The sequence below is a fragment of the Enhydra lutris genome, unplaced genomic scaffold (assembly GCF_002288905.1).
Source record: "Enhydra lutris kenyoni isolate GAN:26980312 unplaced genomic scaffold, ASM228890v2 scaffoldscaffold31, whole genome shotgun sequence".
Taxonomy (NCBI): Eukaryota; Metazoa; Chordata; class Mammalia; order Carnivora; family Mustelidae; genus Enhydra; species Enhydra lutris.
In genome coordinates, this window is record NW_019154115.1 from 12,175,717 (window position 1) to 12,189,461 (window position 13,745).

A 13,745-nucleotide genomic window follows, 5' to 3' on the forward strand; every position below is an offset into this window, starting at 1 on the left:
GTGGCTCAGTCCTTAAGTGTCTGCCTTCGGCTCACGTCATGATCCCAGGGTCCTAGAATTGAGCCCCGCATCTGGCTCCCTGCTCAGCAGGAAGCCTGATTCTCTCTCTCCTACTCCCCCTGCTTGTGTTCGCTCTCTTGATGTGTCTGTCAAATAAATAAAATCTTTAAAAAATATATTGAACCATTCTTTTTTTTTTAAGGTTTTATTTAATTATTTGAGAGAGAGAGAGAGCATGAGAGAGAGCATGAGAGGAGAGAGGTCAATGGGAGCAGACTCCCTGCTGAGCAGGGAGCCCGATGTGGGACTCAATCCTGGGACTCCAGAATCATGACCCGAGCTGAAGGCAGTCGCCCAACCAACTGAGCCACCCAGGCGCCCCCTATTGAACCATTCTTAAATCTCAGGAATAAATTCCACTTGATTGTGATGAATGACTGTTTTATTGTATTGTTGGGTACAGTTTGTTAGTATTTTGAGGATTTTTGCATTCATATTCATCAGAGGTACTGGCCTGTAGTTCTATTTGGAGTGTATTTATTTCATTTTGGTATCAGAGTAATGCTGGCCTCATACAATGAATTTGGAAGCTTTTCTTCCTTTTCTATTTTTTGGAAAAGTTTGAGAAGAATAGGTATTAACTTTTCTTTAAATGTTTGGTAGAATTCACCTAGGAAACCATCTGTCCCTGGACTTTTGTTTTCTTCCTGATTCAGTTTTGGAAGATTGTGTTTCTAGTAATTTATCCATTTTCTTCTAGGTTGTCCAGTTTGTTGGTATATACTTCTCATATTTTCTTGACATTCTTTTTATTTCTTTCATGTTATTATTTCTCATTTCATTTCTGATTTTGTCTTTTTCCTTTTTTTAAAGTTAGTCTTGCTATCAGTTTGTCAATTTTGTGAAGAACCAGCCCCTGCTCTCATTGATCTGTTTTTTTTTTTTTTAGTTTCTATTTCACTTATTTCTGCTTTTATCCTTATTCTTTCCTTTCTTCTGCCGGTTTTGGGTTTTGTTTGCTTCTTTTTCTACCTTCTTTTGGTTGTTTGAGATTTTTCTTGCTTCTTGAGGTAGGTCTGTATTGCTACAAACTTCCCTCTTTCACTGCAATCCAAAGATTTTGGATGGTTTTCTTTTTTCCCCCATTTATCTCCATGTATTTTTTTTTAAAGATTTTATTTATTTATTTGACAGAGAGAGATCACAGCAGACAGAGGCAGGCAGAGAGAGAGGAGGAAGCAGGCGCCCCGCTGAGCAGAGAGCCCGATGCGGGACTCGATCCCAGGACCCTGGGATCATGACCTGAGCCGAAGGCAGTGGCTTAACCCACTGAGCCACCCAGGCGCCCCTCCATGTATTTTTTTAATCTCCTCTTTACTTTCTTGGTTGGTTCATTCACTGTGCAGTAGCATGCTATTTAACCTTCATGTATTTGTATTCTTTCTATACTTTTTCTTGTGGTTGATTTCTGGATCCACAGTGTTGTGGTCAGAAAACACGCACGCTATGACTTTTATCTTTTTTAATTTGTTGAGACTTCATTTTTGGCCTCACATGTGATCTCCTCTGGACAATGTCCCATATACACTTGAACAGAATGTGTATTCTGCTGTTTTATGATGGAATGATCTGCTGATATCTGTCAAACAGATTAATCTGTTTCAATGTATCATTCAAAGCCACTGTTTCCTTGTTGGTTTTCTATTTGGATGATCTATCCATTGATGTAAATGGGGTATAAAAATCCCCTACTATTACTGTATTATTATTAGTTCCTTTATGTTTGTTATTAGCTTCTTTATGTTTTTGGGTGCTCCCATGTTGGGTGCATAACTATTTACAAGTGGCATATCTTCTTGTTCAGTTGTTCCCTTTATGATGATATAGTGCCCATCTTTGCCTCTTGTTACAGTCTTTGTTTTAAACTTTATTCTGTCTGGGGTGTCTGGGTGATGGATATTGGGTAGGGTATGTGTTTGTGGTGAGTGTTGGGTATTGTGTAAGACTGATGAATCACAGACCTGTACCCCTGAAGCAAATAATATATGTTAATTTTTTTAAAAGTCTATTTTGTCCAATAAAATTATTGCCACCCCAGCTTTCTTTTCACTTCCATTTGCATGATGAACACTTTTCCGTCCCTTCACTTTCTATCTGCAGGTGTCTTTGGTTCTGAAAGGAGTCTCTTGTATGCACTGTACGGATAGAATTTCCTTTCTTACCCATTTTGTCACCCTATGTCTTTGGACTGGAGTGTTTAGTCCATTTATTTTCAAAGTAATTATTATAGGTATGTACTTATTGCCATTTTGTTATTTGTTTTCTAGTGGTTTTTATAGTTATTTCTTCTTATGCTCCTTCATAGTTTCCTGGCTTTCTTTACAGAAACACCTAGATTCCTTTTCCTGTATTTTTTGCACTTCCCTTTTTTTTTTATTTGTGGTTACCATTAGGTTGACATATGATACCTTATGCATACAGCAGTCTGTAGTGTTTATGGCCGCTTAAGTTTGAAGCCATTCTTTACTCCCCTTCCTCCCACTTCAAGTCCTTTTATTTTGTGAATCCCTTGACGAATTTTTATAGTTTACTTAATTTTGCTGCTTTTGTGCTTCCTACTTTTCTATTTATGGTCTTTCCTTCCTACTCAAAGAGTCCTCTTTAAAATTTCCTGTAAGACTGGTTTATTGGTGATGAAATTCTTTAATTTTTGCTTGTCTGAGAAACTCTTTGTCTCTCCTTTTATTCTGAATGATATAGTGCTTTGCTGGATGGAGTATTCTTCGTTGCAGGAATATTTCTTTCAGCATCTTGAATATATCATGCCATTCCCTTCTGGCCAGAGGCACTTTTTGTCCCCAGTAATGAATGTCTGATGAGTTGTACATCAAGGGGAGAGAAAAAAGAGAGGACCCACACTGCCTTATGATGCTTGTGTCCCTTGAGTTAATTTTTCTATATGGTGTTCCATTAGTTCAGTCCTATTTGTTGAAAAGATTATATTTTCCCATTTAATTATATTGGTACTTTTGTCAAAATCATTAACTAAATGTTCAGGTTTTCATTTTCTGGATACTCTTTTTTTTTTTTTTTTAAGATTTTATTTATTTATTTGACAGAGAGAGATCACAAGTAGACAGAGAGGCAGGCAGAGAGAGAGAGAGAGGGAAGCAGGCTCCCCGCCGAGCAGAGAGCCCGATGCGGGACTCGATCCCAGGACCCTGAGATCATGACCCGAGCCGAAGGCAGCGGCTTAACCCACTGAGCCACCCAGGCGCCCCTCATTTTCTGGATACTCTTAATCTATTGTTCTATCTTTACGTCAGTACCGTAACATCTTGATTCTTGTTGCGGAATAAAATGTCTTGAAATCAGGTAGCAAGAGTAATTAGAATTTTTTCTACAACTTCAAGGTTGTTTTGACTATTATAGTTCTTATATAATTGTATTTTTATATAACTTTAAAATATTGCATTTCTATATAATTTAAAAATGAACCTGCTAATTTCTTTAAGAAAAGCCTTATGGAATTTTGATTGGGATTGTTTTGAATCTGTACGTCAGTCTGAGAAGTAATGACATTGCAGTATTTAATTTCTTATCTGTGAGCATGATTGCCAATACATTAGACTTCATCAATATTTAAAACTTGTGCTCGCCTAATGACACTTAAGAAAATGAAAAGGCAAGGTAAAGACTGAAGAGAAAATATTTCCAAAATATATATTAACAAAGGACATGTATTATATATCAAGAAATCTTACAACTCAATAAGGAAAAATATGAAAAATTTGCAAAAGCGTGGACACTTTACCAAGAAAATATACAGATAATAAATAAATACATGAAAAGACACTTAGCATCTTTAGTCATAGGAAAATGCAAATTAACACCATAATGAGATACCACCACACACCCACTAGAATGACTAAAATTAAAAAGACTAGTAATATTAAATGTTGGTGAAGATGTGAAACAACTGGAACTCTTACAGCTGACATGAATAACTTGGAATAACAGTTTGGCGATCTTTAAAAAGTCAAACATAAACACCTACCATACAACCCAGCTGTTGCATTCTGATTTACCCAAGGGACATGAAAGCCTATGTGCACGCAAAGATTTCTACACAAATATTCAGAGGAACTTCATTTGAAAGAGCCTAAAACTGAGAGTAACCCAAATGTTCATTATCAGGTGAGCTAGTCATCAATATAAAGGGATGAACTACTGATACATGCAACAATATGAATGAATCTCAAAGTATGGTAAGTAAAAGCAGCCAGATAAAAATGCATCAATATCTATGATTCCACTCCTATAAAATTCTACAAAATGCAAACTAATCTATTGGACTAAAAGTAGATCAGTGGCTGCATGAGGATGGAATGGGAATGGATGATAAGGGGCAAAAGGAACCTTGGGAATGATGGATGTTCTTTATTTTGATTATTGTGGCAATTCATGGAGATACATACTTGTCTATGTCAATATTTACCAAGTGTTTATGTGTAATTTATTGTGTGTCACTATTTATTAATAAAAGATAAAGTCAATATTTACCAAGTATTTATGTATAGTTTATTTTGAGTCACTATTTACCAATAAAGGATAAAATAACAAAGGTCACCTTTGTTCCATCATAGTAGAAAACTAGACAAAATACATAAAGGAACTGTTTCAAACAATGGACAATAGACACAGCAGGGCTGTCACCCGAGAGAAGAGAATGAGAGAAGTGAGCTCTTGGATTGCTCCATCCTCCTGCCTGGATGCATTTTCCTAATAGTGGCAGAAGGAGGGAAACTCAAATAGAGCCCAGAATGCTGAGTATGAAAAGACAGAGGTGGGAGTTCATGGACACTAACTGGTAGTCGACTGCAGGACAGAGCTCTAGGGAGAAGGGAGCTACACAGAAAAGGAGCTCCATATAATCTTTAATCTTTGCTTGGTATTACGCCAAACACATATGAAATGCAACTCATGAGGTTGAGCAAAAAAATATGTATCGGTTTTAAACTGAACAATTCCCAGAGTTATCCAGGGCAAGAAGTTCAAGTTTCAACCAACTGAAGCCTTGAGCTGTGAGTGGTCAACTAGGGCATTCACTGTCAACCACGTCAAGGCTATCCCACAGGACTATGACTGAACTATCTCTTAAATGAAATCTATTCTAGTTTCACCATAAGAATCTATAAACAAGGCTCAAATCTGTCAAACTGATCAACAAATAACTTAAATGCCTTAACTCCTTGAAGGGAAACAACAAAATCTGGACATTTAACAACACAGTAATCATAATGCCCAGTACCCAATAAAAAGTTGTTAGAGACACCAGAACCCAAGATGATCCCCAACCAGGAGAAAATTCAAATAAAAGAAATGGTAAGAGATGTTACATTAGCAGATAAGGAACTGTAATCATATATTCAAAGGCAAATGATATAATGAAGAGGGAAATCAAACTCATTTTTTAAAAACCCACATAGAACTTTTAGAGATTAAAAAAACAATGTATGAGGGGTGCCTGGGTGGCTCAGTGGGTTAAATAAAGCCTCTGCCTTCCGCTCAGGTCCTGATCCTAGGGTTCTGGGATCAAGCCCCACATCAGGCTCTCTGCTCAACAGGGAGCCTGCTTCCCTTCTCTCTCTGCCTGCCTCTCTGACTACTTGTGATCTCTGTCAAATAAATAAAATCCTAAAAAAAAAAAAAAAAAATGTATGAAATAAAATTTTCACATGATAAGATTAACAGTGGATTAGACATTGCAGTAGAAAAGACTGATAGGAGCGCCTGGGTGGCTCAGTCAGTTTCGCGTCTGCTTTTAGCTCGGGTCGTGATCCCAGGGTGCTGGGATCAAGCCCCGCATAGGTCTCCCTGCTCGGCAGGGAGTCTGCATCTCCCTTTGCCCCTCCCACTCTGTCTCTCTCTGTCAAATAAAAAAAAAATAAAATCTTAAAAAAAAAAGACTGGTAAACATGAAAGCGCAAAGATAAAATGAATAAAAAAAATAAAAATAAAAAAAGCTCAGTGACTTCTGAGGGAAGTCAAAACTACATGTAAACGAAGTCTTAGAATAAGAGAGTGTAAAAACAAGATGGGGGGAAAACAGGGCCAGAATTTCCAATTTGATTAAAACAACAAACCACAAGTAGAAAATACACAACAAAACACGTCATAATCAAATTGCTGTAACCAGTGATAAATAGAAAATCTTTAAGCAACCATTAAAAGCAAAGGACAGGCTAGGGAAGGAATATCCTGTCCCTGTACCCCCACGTCAACCCCCCAGCATAACCTCCCAAGGTTACCCAATGGCTTGAATGATGCAAGACTCCTAGACCGTGTGCTTGGGCTTTAGGAAGTTCTACGGCGTAACAGAGGCCAGGGGACTGATAACTTCAGACAAGAGGCGCACTGCACTATCCCAAGAAGTGGCTCCTAGAGCTCTAAGTCCCAACCCAAATCCCTCGGAGGTGGACTGGGAAGCCTTGGAAGGAAAGACAGCCACTTAAGAGCAGGCCGTGTCTCTCTCCTCCATTTTCCAAATAGAGAAACTGAAAACCATGGCTTTCCCCATATGGGAAATGGCAAATCTGTAGCAAAGAAGTTTCCATCCGTCTGTCAACCTCTGGGCTGTGGGGCCAGCACTCTATGCTGCACTGCAATGAAAAATCTAATTTTCAGTTACAGGAGAAAATACCCATCGTACCCAGGTGGCACAACCAAGGCATCAACTCAAATCCAACTTAAGCCCCAAGTACTTAAACTGTACAACCATCCCTAAGAGGGAGGTCCCTAAACACAACAATACTGATTTGAGCCTCTCAAGAGGAGAATGATGAATAAGAACCTCTCCCCCTCCCCAGCCGTATCCAGTGATGGAGGGAGGGATGAAGAGAGAAAGGGAGGAGGAATGAGTGGGAGGAAAAAAGGAAAGAACGGTAAAAGGAAAGAAAGAAAACCTGGATACTGGAAAAACCAATAAAATGAAAGAATGTGGACACACACACACTATTAAATTGAAACAGTTTCAGGGGCGCCTGCCTGGCTCAGTTGGTTAAGCGTCTGCCTTTGGTTCAGGTTATGATCCTGATCAAGCCCCGCATCGGGCTCCCTGCACCTCCTTCTCCCTCTGCCACTGTGCTCTCTGGCTCTCTCTCTCCCAGTCAAATAAATAAATAAAGCCTTAAAAAAAAAAAAAGAAAGAAAGAAAGAAAGAAAGTTTCATAATTTGAGCCAATTGGAAACCCAACATTTTACTGGAAGAATTTGCATAACAAAAAATAGCAGCAATTAGGGGTCTTATGTCTGTACAACATAGAGGTTCTAAATTAACTTAATATGTACTAAAATATGCCAATTCAGGGCATCTGGGTGGCTCCATCCGTTGTGTCCCGATCTCTTTTTTTTTTTTAAGATTTTATTTATTTGACAGGGAGAGAGACAGCCAGAGAGGGAACACAAGCAGGGGAAGTGGAAGAGAGAGAAGCAGGCCTTCCACAGAGCTGGGAGCCCGATGGGGGGGCTCAATCCCAGGATCCTGGGATCATGAACTGAGCTGAAGGCAGACTGAGTCACCCGGACACAAGTGTCCCACTCTTGATTGCGGCTCAGGTCAAGATCTCAGGGTCATGGGATAAAGCCCCCACATCAGGCTCCATGCTCGTGCAGAGTCTGCCTGTCCCTCTCCCTCTGCTTCCCCCAACCCTTACTCTTTAAATAAATAAAATTAAAAAAAAATTTTTTTTTTAAATAATAAAACACACCAAGTAGTAAAACTTCATGGACTCAATATTGGGACTCAGATTTCAGTTACACCTGAAGACAAATCTGAATATGGCACCCTGATAATCTGAAGAGAGCAACTAAATATAGAGAAAACATAGGTATGCCTCATTTTAACTACCACCTTGCCTTTCCCATAGCCAGAGTACCCACTGCCCTAAAATATTCCACAGTGTCTTTGACACTTACACACTGGTTTGACAAAACAGGACCCCACAGATCCCTGGTTAAAGTCGTTAATATGGGGACACCCGGGTGGCTGGGTCGGTTAGGCATCTACCTTCAGCTCTGGTCGTGATCCCAGGGATTGAGCCCTGAGTCGGACTCCGTGCCTGGTGGAGTCTGCTTCTCCTTCTTCCTCTGCCCCTTCCCCCCTGCTTATGCTCACTCACACTCCCCCTCTCTCAAATAAATAAAAATCTTTAAAAAATAAAATAGAATAGTTAATATGGCCCAAAGAGGGGTAAAATAGGTCCTTCAAGTATGGAAACTTCTATATGACCCAACTGACGAATGGGTGATTATTCCTACTGCTTCTCTACTTAATAGCCCACTTCTGCCTGTTCTTAAATCTAGGAGAATGGATGCTGCCTCCTGTGGGATCACTGCAATCTTAAGTGCTGTGGGCCCACCCATGAAGGCCCCATCCTCAATACCCAGTATTACTGAAATTACTAATGTCATCCAATCAGAAACCGGCCAATATGTTCAACTTAGGGCCTGTTCACACAGCCCCTCGGCCAGTTTGCCTTCAGCTTCAAAGGAACCTAATACACCGTGACTAGACCACCCATGGGATACCTCAGCAGCTTTGCCATCACACACAGTCTTCGCAGAAAAGCTCCTAACTGCATTTACCTTTCTCCAGGGGCACAGGCATTATCTTAATTTGATGACATCCATCTCCAAGGAGACTCATTTGACACACTTATTAAAGACATACAAGTCGGGCACCTGGGTGGCTCAGTTGGTTAAGCAACTGTCCTACGCTCCGGTCAGGATCCCGGAGTCCCAGGATCGAGTCCCGCATTGGGCTCCCAGCTCCGTGGGGAGTCTGCTTCTCCCTCTGACCTTCTCACCTCTCATGCTCTCTCTCAAATAAATAAATAAAAATCTTTAAAAAAAAAAAAAAAAAAAGACATACAAGTCAACATTTTTTTAATCCTTTTTGGGTTCCAGAAGCAACATAATTCTCATTTCAAGGTTTGCTTAATCTCACTTATGCTACTACTTAAAAATCAGTCCATCTTAAATGGGGCTCCCTCCAACAAAAGGCCCTAGAATCTATCCAAATGAAAATCAACAGGCACTTCCTTTAGTACCTTTGGAGACTCCACTGGAGGGGCTTTGACAACCTCCCCTCTTACCTCCCAGTCTCTGGACCACCTATGATGGCCTTAAGTTGCCCATAGGCTTCTGATGCCAGAAAGTACCCCTCTCAGTCTCGTGCTATATGCCACCAGAGCAGAAATTGCTGGCCACATCCTGAGATACCCTGGAAAGAGTGGCTCCCACAGACCCCGAGCCTATGACCCTCTGTACCCAGCTGCCCACCATGCCTTGGGTCATGGCAGCAGGCACCCCACAAGCTCAGCACTGCTACTGAGGCCTCCTTGTAGGATAGAGCCAAATGTGGCCCCTGTGGCTTATTCTGATTGCAAGAGAAATGGCCGCCTTTGTTCTCAGCTCCTTGCCAGACGTCACCCCTCCTCTGGACCCTGGACTACCTGGGGAGGCAGCTTGGAATTAACTGAATGAACAGCAGTGGAAGCTCACAGCGAACACACAGCATGACCAGCACCATACGGGAGGGAGCCCAGGGCGGTGTTGCTGCTTTCATCTCTTAACCAAGATGCCCCTGATAAAGGACAGGACAGAGGACACAAGAGTGGGCAAAAGTGGCCAACTTTCAGGCAATCATCTTAGCACCCACTGCACATTTTTACAACCTTCGGGGTCACTGCCTAAAAGTCCTCTCAAGGTAAAAGAACTCCAAATCTCTGGCCTCACAGATACCCAAGAAATAAATCAGAGTCACGCATGCCTCTCTATACACTAAGGCCAAAGTACAAGGCCTCACCAGACACTCCTCATCCCCTTCAGAATCCCAGACATTACTGAGTTACCAAGACACACATTTCACTTCTAAAACTACACAGTGCCCTCTAAGAAAAGGCATTCAACTGAACTTTGATCTTCCCAACAGGTCTCCGATGGCCAGTTAAATGAGATATAATGGTCTCTTCAAATAACTTCTTTTTAAACTCTAGTCTGCAAATGGACCCCCTATATGGGTCTCTATCTTGGCCCAGGCCTTATTCTTTCTTCATGTAAGGCTCCTTGGATAATTCACACCGTACACTAACTAAACAACTTTCCGACGCCCTTTCCTATCTTTAAAGAGCGCATGTCTAGCCTCTAAAATTATTTGTCCAGGGTCATTGCCACAGACAGTATGGACTATCAAGAAGGGAGACAGAAAATCCTGCTTTGCAAGTGAAAATCACATTGAGAGATAATCATAAAAGCAACACCATGTCCCACACCAATGAACCGAGAAGCCCCTTCTTGGTAATACTCCAGCATCGGGCAGCAGAAGCCTGTCAGGAGCGGTGGCGCACCATCCTGCTGGCTCTCGGCCTTGTACTTTAAGTCCGGGTGCTTCCGCCGGTTTGCAACCCGGAGGCCTAAAGCCTCCAAGTCAGTCACCGTTCCAGCCGAACCGAGCAAATGCTGAGGCCCACGTGACTGGAGCGTGGCTCCCACCAGCTCTGCAGCCCAAAGGCCCTGCTAGCTTGCCTGCCAACCGTCAAACCAACGCACAGAACAAAATGCCCACGACAGCCGGCTCAGCTGGAGGGCCCGCACACGGCTGAACGCTGCAGCTGCAACCACCTCAGCCGCAGAGATGCCGACGGACAGACAACGTGACACCGTAGCACCGAGGCACACGCAAGTCAGACCACGAGGTGTCAGATCTATTCTCGGCAAAACCCCGCTCATCGCCTGTGTGGGCAAAGCCTTGGGCTCTTGGGGAGATTCTGGATTCGGTCACGCTCCCTGAGGCGTCTGATGGTGCTGGCGGGGTTCAGGTACTCTGGTCCCACCATGGCAGTCCCGGGGGTGCCGCCATCGCTTTCTCTGGCTGGACACCCACAAAACCCCGGCGCTTAACAGATACTTGCAAGTCAAGCTTGCGGGCCCAACACTGTCTTCAAATTTGACAAGCAGCCTGGTCTTAGTATATTACAGGATGTATGAAGGACGTTTATACCCTCTGATGCAAAAATTAAATTAAAAACAGAAAAAAAAACCAACCCAAAATTCATTATAGTGTATTGTAATTAGCTTTGTGGATGTAAAATTAAGGCACTTATATTAAAACTGTTAGCGACTTTAAAGATTTACTTAAGAGAACGAGCGAGCACAGGGTGGGGAGGGGTAGAGGGAGAGAGCATCTCCAGCAGAATCCCCACTGAATGCAGAGCAGAAGCCAGCCTGAGGCAAGCCTGAGGCTGGGCTTGATCCCAGGACCTGAGATCGTGACCTGAGCTGAAATAGAGAGTGGAGGAGGCTCAATCCACTGAGCCAGCCAGGCGCCCCTAGAGTTACTGATTTTTAAAGGATTAAATGGTCAATCAGATTCTCAGAATTTTACGGTTTGTTTTCTGCCTCTTGGTTCAATTTTGTAATTTCTGTTCTCAGAAAATAAAACACTCGGGGATATTGTTAGAGACCCCAGAAATTCAGATTGGTTTTCACGGCTAATGCCATATAAATGGGCAACTTGGTTTTGGGCTAGTCTGCAAGGGTTCCTTGTACTTCTTTTCTTCCTTTTCACCTTATGTTTTCTATGTTATTCAAGACAATTCATCTCTACTCTCCCAAATTCTCCTCTACTATTTAGACCAAATACCCCAAGTAACGGAGCTCAAAACTGATGTCAAGACATCGAGACGTCAATTTTAATATATATTTTAAAATTTTATCTTTAAAAACTTCTTTTTCAGGAGCACGCACCTAGGTGGCTCAGTTGGTTAAGTGTCTGCCTTCGGCACAGGTCATGGTCCCAGGTCCTGTGATTGAGGCCCACATCGGGCTCTCTGCTCAGCGGGAAGCCTGCTTCTCCCTCTCCTCCCAGACTGTATTCTATCACTGACTCTCTCTCTCTTTCAAATAAATCAAATCTTAAAAAATACTTTTTTTTCTTCAGCTTTTTGAGGTAGAATTAACACATAGGTATACGTAACAGACTGTATACTTATGTGGACAGCTTGTTCTGACACGTATACATTGTGAAATGATCACCACAATCAAGCAAATTAACATAACCATCAACTCAATAGTTACCATTTCTCTATCTTTCTCCTTTCCTTCCATTCCTCCCTCCTTTCTTCTTTTGTAGGGAGAACACTTAGGATCTACTAGTAAATGTCAAGTATATAATACAGTATTACCTATAGTCACTATGTGGTACCCTTTGACTTCATCTTGTACCCTTTGACTAACACGTCCCTATCTTCCCCTTCCTCCCATCCTACTGACCACCACTAGACTCTCTTCTTCTATTAAATTGACTATTGTAGATTCTACATATCAGTGAGATCATGAAGTATTTGTCTGTGTCTGGCTTGCTTAGCATGAAGTCCCTTAGATTCACCTATGTGATCCCACATGGCGGGATCACCTTCTTTTATACAGCTGAATAATATCCCATTGTGTAGTATGTATACACACACACATTTTCTTTATCCATCAATAGACATTTAGGTTGTTTCCACGTCTTGACTACTATAAATTATGTTGTAATGAACACAGACATGCAAATAGCTCTTTGAGATCTATACTTCATTTCCTTAGGAAATAGCTCTAGAAGTTTAAAAATGCTCTTGACCCAATTTAAAGGGCCTACGTAGCAAGTCAGTTTCCCTTCTTGAGGTAGCTGAGTCCACACCCTGGCCAATTCCCTTACTGAGCTCTTCTACTCTGGGCCACTATGCACCCAACTCTAATTAACCTGGGGCCAGGTACCAGACAACTAAGGACAATCCTTATGCTGCCAAGCGAAATGACTTAAAATAGATGATCCTGAGGGGAGCCCATGAAACCTAGCGAACCTCATCCCACTTGCCATACCTAAGCTGCCCCTTACTTCTCTAATTTGCTGTTACCATGTCCCTGGGTGCAACCTTTTGTGCTGCACCTCATGGGAGCTTTTACTCGATCAAAACTTAAGTAACAGAGCTCTGCCTTTAATTTATCCAAGTGTTGGGGCACCTGGGTGGCTCAGTGGATTAAGCCACAAGGTGACTTCGGCTCAGGTCATGATCTCAGGGTCCTGGGATCGAGTCCCGCATCGGGCTCTCTGCTCGGCGGGGAGCCTGCTTCCCTCTCTCTCTCTGCCTGCCTCTCTACTTGTGATCTCTCTCTGTCAAATAAATAAATAAAATCTTTAAAAAAAAATTATCCAAGTGTTTTTATATTGTGCCGACCATCTTTAAAGAAGAATCTTTAAATCTATAAAACAATTAATTAGAAAAGAAGGGCCTAAAAAAATGATCAAACTTTCTACCTTAAGGAGAGAAAAAGAGCAAATTAAATCCAAACAAGCAGAAGATAACAAAGAGTAAGATCAGAAAAAATGAGTAGAAAATAGACAAAAGATTTAAAAAAAAAATCAACATAACCAAAAGCTGGTCCTTTGGGGGTAAAAAAACCTCTAACAATTACTTTAGCCAGACTGACTCAGACAAAAAGAAAGAAGAAAAAAATTTCCAGTATCAGAAATGGAAGAGGTGGCATCACTACAAATCTTACAGATTGGAAAAGGTAACATAATGAATAATTTTCTGCCAATAAATGTGCTCACTTATGTAAAATGGATAAATTCCTTCAAAGACAAAAAGTATAAAAATTGGTTCAAAAAGAAACAGGAAATCTTAATAGTCTTATGTCTA